This window comes from Salvelinus alpinus, chromosome 29, assembly GCF_045679555.1.
Source record: "Salvelinus alpinus chromosome 29, SLU_Salpinus.1, whole genome shotgun sequence".
In the NCBI taxonomy this organism is placed as follows: Eukaryota; Metazoa; Chordata; class Actinopteri; order Salmoniformes; family Salmonidae; genus Salvelinus; species Salvelinus alpinus.
Genome location: NC_092114.1, coordinates 33,059,381 through 33,066,527, shown reverse-complemented (window position 1 = coordinate 33,066,527; position 7,147 = coordinate 33,059,381).

Below are 7,147 nucleotides of genomic sequence, written 5' to 3'. Positions count from 1 at the left end.
CCTGGCCAAGATAAAGCATAGCAGTGTGAACAGACAACACAGAGTTACACATGGAGTAAACAATAAACAAGTCAATAACATGGTAGAAAGAAAGAGAATCTATATACAATGTGTGCAAAAGGCATGAGGTAGGCAATAAATCGAATAATTACAATTTAGCAGATTAACACTGGAGTGATAAATCATCAGATGATCATGTGCAAGAAGAGATACTGGTGTGCAAAAGAGCAGAAAAGTAAATAAATAAAAGCAGTATGGGGGGTGAGGTAGGTAAATTGGGTGGGTAGTTTACAGATGGACTATGTACAGCTGCAGCGATCGGTTAGCTGCTCGGATAGCAGATTTTTAAAGTTGTTGAGGGAGATAAAAGTCTCCAACTTCAGAGATTTTTGCAATTCGTTCCAGTCGCAGGCAGCAGAGAACTGGAAGGAAAGGCGTCCAAATTAGGTTTTAGCTTTAGGGATGATCAGTGAGATACACCTGCTGGAGCGCGTGCTGCGGGTGGGTGTAGCCATCGTGACCAGTGAACTGAGATAAGGCGGCACTTTACCTAGCATAGCCTTGTAGATGACCTGGAGCCAGTGGGTCTGACGACGAACATGTAGCGAGGGCCAGCCAACTAGGGCATACAGGTCGCAGTGGTGGGTCGTATAAGGTGCTTTAGTAACAAAACGAATGGCACTGTGATAAACTGCATCCAGTTTGCTGAGTAGAGTGTTGGAGGCTATTTTGTAGATGACATCGCCGAAGTCGAGGATCGGTAGGATAGTCAGTTTTACTAGGGTAAGTTTGGCGGCGTGAGTGAAGGAGGCTTTGTTGCGGAATAGAAAGCCGATTCTTGATTTGATTTTGGATTGGAGATGTTTGATATGAGTCTGGAAGGAGAGTTTGCAGTCTAGCCAGACACCTAGGTACTTATAGATGTCCACATATTCTAGGTCGGAACCGTCCAGGGTGGTGATGCTAGTCGGGCGTGCGGGTGCAGGCAGCGAACGGTTGAAAAGCATGCATTTGGTTTTACTAGCGTTTAAGAGCAGTTGGAGGCCACGGAAGGAGTGTTGTATGGCATTGAAGCTCGTTTGGAGGTTAGATAGCACAGTGTCCAAGGAAGGGCCGGAAGTATATAGAATGGTGTCGTCTGCGTAGAGGTGGATCAGGGAATCGCCCGCAGCAAGAGCAACATCATTGATGTATACAGAGAAAAGAGTCGGCCCGAGAATTGAACCCTGTGGTACCCCCATAGAGACTGCCAGAGGACCGGACAACATGCCCTCCGATTTGACACACTAAACTCTGTCTGCAAAGTAGTTGGTGAACCAGGCAAGGCAGTCATTAGAAAAACCGAGGCTACTGAGTCTGCCGATAAGAATATGGTGATTGACAGAGTCGAAAGCCTTGGCCAGGTCGATGAAGACGGCTGCACAGTAATGTCTTTTATCGATGGCGGTTATGATATCGTTTAGTACCTTGAGCGTGGCTGAGGTGCACCCGTGACCGGCTCGGAAACCGGATTGCACAGCGGAGAAGGTACGGTGGGATTCGAGATGGTCAGTGATCTGTTTGTTGACTTGGCTTTCGAAGACCTTAGATAGGCAGGGCAGGATGGATATAGGTCTGTAACAGTTTGGGTCCAGGGTGTCTCCCCCTTTGAAGAGGGGGATGACCGCGGCAGCTTTCCAATCCTTGGGGATCTCAGATGATACGAAGGAGAGGTTGAACAGGCTGGTAATAGGGGGTGCGACAATGGCGGAGGACAGTTTTAGAAATAGGGGGTCCAGATTGTCAAGCCCAGCTGATTTGTATGGGTCCAGGTTTTCCAGCTCTTTCAGAACATCTGCTATCTGGATTTGGGTAAAGGAGAAGCTGGAGAGGCTTGGGCGAGTAGCAGCGGGGGGGGCGGGGCTGTTGGCCAAGGTTGGAGTCGCCAGGAGGAAGGCATGGCCAGCCATTGAGAAATGCTTGTTGAAGTCTTCGATTATCACGGATTTATCGGTGGTGACCGTGTTACCTAGCTTCAGTGCAGTGGGCAGCTGGGAGGAGGTGCTCTTGTTCTCCATGGACTTTACAGTATCCCAGAACTTTTTGGAGTTAGAGCTACAGGATGCGAATTTCTGCTTGAAAAAGCTGGCCTTTGCTTTCCTGACTGACTGCGTGTATTGGTTCCTGACTTCCCTGAACAGTTGCATATCGCGGGGGCTCTTCGATGCTATTGCAGTTCGCCACAGGATGTTTTTGTGCTGGTCGAGGGCAGTCAGGTCTGGAGTGAACCAAGGGCTATATCTGTTCTTGGTTCTGCATTTTTTGAACGGAGCATGCTTGTCTAATATGGTGAGGAAGTAACATTTAAAGAATGACCAGGCATCCTCAACTGACGGGATGAGGTCAATATCCTTCCAGGGTACCCGGGCCAGGTCGATTAGAAAGGCCTGCTCGCAGAAGTGTTTTAGGGAGCGTTTGACAGTGATGAGGGGTGGTCGTTTGACCGCGGACCCGTGGCGGATACAGGCAATGAGGCAGTGATCGCTGAGATCTTGATTGAAGACAGCAGAGGTGTATTTGGAGGGCAGGTTGGTCAGGATAATGTCTATTAGGGTGCCCATGTTTACGGATTTGGGGTTGTACCTGGTGGGTTCCTTGATGATTTGTGTGAGATTGAGGGCATCAAGCTTGGATTGTAGGACTGCCGGGGTGTTAAGCATATCCCAGTTTAGGTCACCTAACAGAACAAACTCTGAAGCTAGATGGGGAGCGATCAATTCACAGATGGTGTCCAGGGCACAGCTGGGAGCTGAGGGGGGTCGGTAGCAGGCGGCAACAGTGAGAGACTTATTTCTGGAGAGATTAATTTTTAAAATTAGAAGTTCGAACTGTTTGGGCATAGACCTGGAAAGTATGACAGAACTTTGCAGGCTATCTCTGCAGTAGATTGCAACTCCTCCCCCTTTGGCAGTTCTATCTTGACGGAAAGTGTTATAGTTGGGTATGGAAATCTCAGAATTTTTGGTGGCCTTCCTAAGCCAGGATTCGGACACGGCAAGGACATCAGGATTGGCAGAGTGTGCTAAAGCGGTGAGTAAGGCAAACTTAGGGAGGAGGCTTCTGATGTTGACATGCATGAGGCCAAGGCTTTTTCGATCACAGAAGTCAACAAATGAGGGTGACTGGGGACATGCAGGGCCTGGGTTTACCTCCACATCACCCGAGGAACAGAGGAGTAGTAGGATGAGGGTGCGGCTAAAGGCTATCAAAACTGGTCGCCTAGAGTGTTGGGGACAAAGAATAAAAGGAGCAGATTTATGGGCGTGGTAGAATAGATCCTTACACGCAGGCTTCCTCACGGTCAACTCAGCGTTGTGCAGGACATGGGGTCCTTTAGACAGGACCCTTGCTGCAACTGTCAATCAAACACAGATATAATCAGAATACTATGGATGGCAATGGAGGAATTGTTTTTGGTACAATAGTATCATTCATTTGTGGACCACAGGAATACTAGCTGTTGCTAAGACATCAGCTAATGGGGATCCAGATAAAGAATGAATCATGAAGATGTTGTGTAGGTACATAGGAAACTTATTAGCCTTCAACATTATATCAGATTACAAGAATTACACAGACTGAATCCATTCTTACCCTCTGCCTCTTCAAACAGTAATATGGCCCGGCTTCCTTCCAGCTCCACAGACACCAGACTACCTCCTCCAGAACGACGCTTGTTCTCAAAGTACAAATACAGCAGCTCATCGTCCACCTCCTCAGGTACCCCCAGTACCTCCACTGTTCGGTTCTCTTGGCTTTCAACAGACATCCTGACATACATACAACACAGGAATAATCCATGGGGTTGATTGACAATCTTTACAACTTTTATCTTGGCTTTCTAACGGTGAAGAGAATAGACTACTGTATTGCAAAGCACAAGGTGAAAGTATCATAGCCAACAGACAGTGAGCACACCTGCAGCCAAGTGTGTATTGGTCACAAAATATGTCCTATTTGGCTGCAAAAGTAGAGTTAAGTTATTGACTTAAACACAAATAAATCGCTGAATATAATACAATGTGGGGCATTTTTTGTACATTAGTTCTCATTTTCGAATAAATAGAAACCATCCTCGACGTACAACAACGCAAGCAGCACGAAAGGCAAATGACACAATTGCATAATAAAAAGGAATAATAACTCTCGCTGGGTATAAATATAAACTCGTCCAGTTAGTTGTCGGGTGATTTTTTTAAACACACTTTTATTTGCAGTTTGTCAGGAAAACGTACCTGTGGCCTGTGCGATCGTGGCGAGAGTGACTTTCTCCCGAAAACTTAATGGGAATGGGAAAATGACATACAAATTCTTCAGAAAGTAGTTCGTGAAGTTTTTTATTACACTTTGGATGGTGTATCAATACACCCAGTCACTACAAAGATACAGGCATCCTTCCTAACTCAGTTGAAGGAGAGGAAGGAAACCACTCAGGGATTTCACCATGAGACCAATGGTGACTTTAAAACAGTTACAGAGTTTAATGGCTGTGATAGGAGAAAACTGAGGATGGATCAACAACATTGTAGTTACTCCACAATACTAACCTGACAGAGTGAAATGAAGCTTGCACATAATAAAAATATTCCAAAACATGCATCCTGTTTGCAATAAGACAGTTTATCCATTAGGTCAGGGTTTCCCAAACTCGGACCTTGGTTCCCCCCTCCCTGGGTGCACGTTTTGGTTTTTGCCCTAGCACTAGACTGATTCACGCTTTGATGATTTTAATCAGCTGTGTAGTTCTAGGGAAAAAACAAAAATGTGCACCCAGGGGGGCCCCTGGACCGAGTTTGGGAAACCCTGCACTAGATGATAGTGCCCTCTAATGCAGGGTTTCCCAAAGTCGGTCGTGTGTGTGTGTTTTTTTTAAACGTGGAGCGTGTTATTATCACTGATATTGAATTCATTGACCATTAATAATAATACTCATACATGGTGTTACTGGTCTCCTTTTTTAAACAAATCTTTATTAAAATGAAACATGTTACAGGGTCTCAAAACTTGTCATGTAAAACATGGGAATAGCTCAATCCCAAACGCCTTGTGTCCTCTGTCCTCGTCTCCTTCTAAAAACGCATTGGAGGAGAAGGTCAGAGGGGCGGGACCTCTGCTTTCTTATCCAATGGATTTTGAGAAGGAGATGAGGAGAGAGGATGTGAGGAGTATGCAATAGAGATCTTCCCCATGGCTCAAAAAGGGTATGGGGGGAGGGATAAGACTTTGGAGCAATGAAAATACCCATTGACTGGCAGAGTTGCCTCAAGGCACATAACTAAAGTCCTAATGTCCCAAAGATAAATCAATCACAGAGGCATCCTTCAGCTTATCTTATGATACTTTAAATACAATAAGGCAGGAATATCAGTTATCTTACCATGTCATTTTTCCTGTGAGATTTTTTTGGTCATCTAAAATGTGAAAATATTGAAATATGCAAGCAAGAGTGTAAAATATATTTAAAATGCATGAATGAGTGCAATAACACAAGATTCAAGCACCCCATGTAAAAGTAAAGGGTGAGTGGTTCTGAATCTTACTGCCTTCAATGATATCACATTTCATCAACTTCAAACAAATATTCCCCTCAATGCTAGGCAGTGGTGGAAAAAGTACCCATATGTCATATTTGAGTAAAAGTTAAGATACCTTAATAGATAATGACAAAAGTGAAAGTCACTCAGTAAAATACTACTTGAGTTAAAGTCTAAAAGTATTTGGTTTTAAATATACTTAAATATCAAAAGTAAAAGTATAAGTATTTTCAAATTCCTTATATTAAGCAAACCAGACAGCACTATTTTCTTGTTTTTTAAATGTACAGATAGCCAGGGTCACACTCCACACTCAGACATTATTTAGTGAGTCCGCCAGATCAGAGGCAGTAGGGATCTACTCTTGATAAATGCGGGAATTTAACCATTTTCCTGTCCTGCTTGGCATTCAAAATGTAACAATTAATTTTAGGTGTCATGGAAATTGCATGGAGTAAAAAGTACATTATTTTCTTTAGGAATGTAATGAAGTAAAATTAATGTTGTCAAAAATATAAATAGTAAAGTACAGATACCCCCAAAAAACTACTTAAGTAGTACTTTAAAGTATTTTTACTTGAGTACTTTACACCACTGGTTCTAGGTCACTACAGTTTCCCATCATCGTTAAAGGTCTGATTCCACTCTCTTTATCAGAGTCCAACTAGTAGAGATGTATTTGAGAAGCCCCTAACATCTGAAAAGCCTGTAATAAATAATAATACTGTATTTGGTCATGAGTAATTGCAGAGCTGTCATGAACAGCAGCTCCAGAATTGTAATACTGTACATGTTGAATCATTTATCAAAGAATATTGCACTGATCCCTCACAAGAATAACAAAGGCACTTTGGACCTGCTTTAACTAGTAATATGAATATCATGGATAAGGCACTTAATTACAAAATAACATTGATACCCTTCTGTTTTATGGGGTTACGACTGTACATGGTGGCTAAATGTGAATATGAAATAGTTTTGTTTCAGTCAACTATATAAATCAACCAGCATCAGCTCTGTATCAAAACCATATCCACTGGGCACACCACGTCATTTCAACGTGGACAATTGGGTAATATTTGGTTGAGACGTTGATCAATGAGATTACAACCTATATTCACTCGCTCAAAGAGACAGCCGAAAGGTTGTTGAATTCCCAATGTGTTATCACTATGCTTTCAACTGTCTAAAAGCACAACCAAATTCCAACGGAAAAACAACGTCTAGTTTTTGGTTGACTGGTCACCTACAGTACCTTCAGAAAGTATTCACACCCCTTGACTATTTCCACGTTTTGTTACAAAGTGGGATTAAAAATGATTTGTCATTTCTTTTGGTCAACGATCTACACAATAAATACATTGATGGGAAATAAAACAGGCATATATTTAGATAAGTATTCAATCCCCTGAGTCAATACATGTTAGAATCAACTTTGGCAACGATTACAGCAGAGTCTCCAAGATCTTTGCAAACCTGGATTGTACAATATTTGGCCTTGCATTTTAAGGTTATTGTCCTGCTGAAAGGTTGATTTGTCTCCCAGTGTCTGTTGGAATGCAGACTGAACCAGG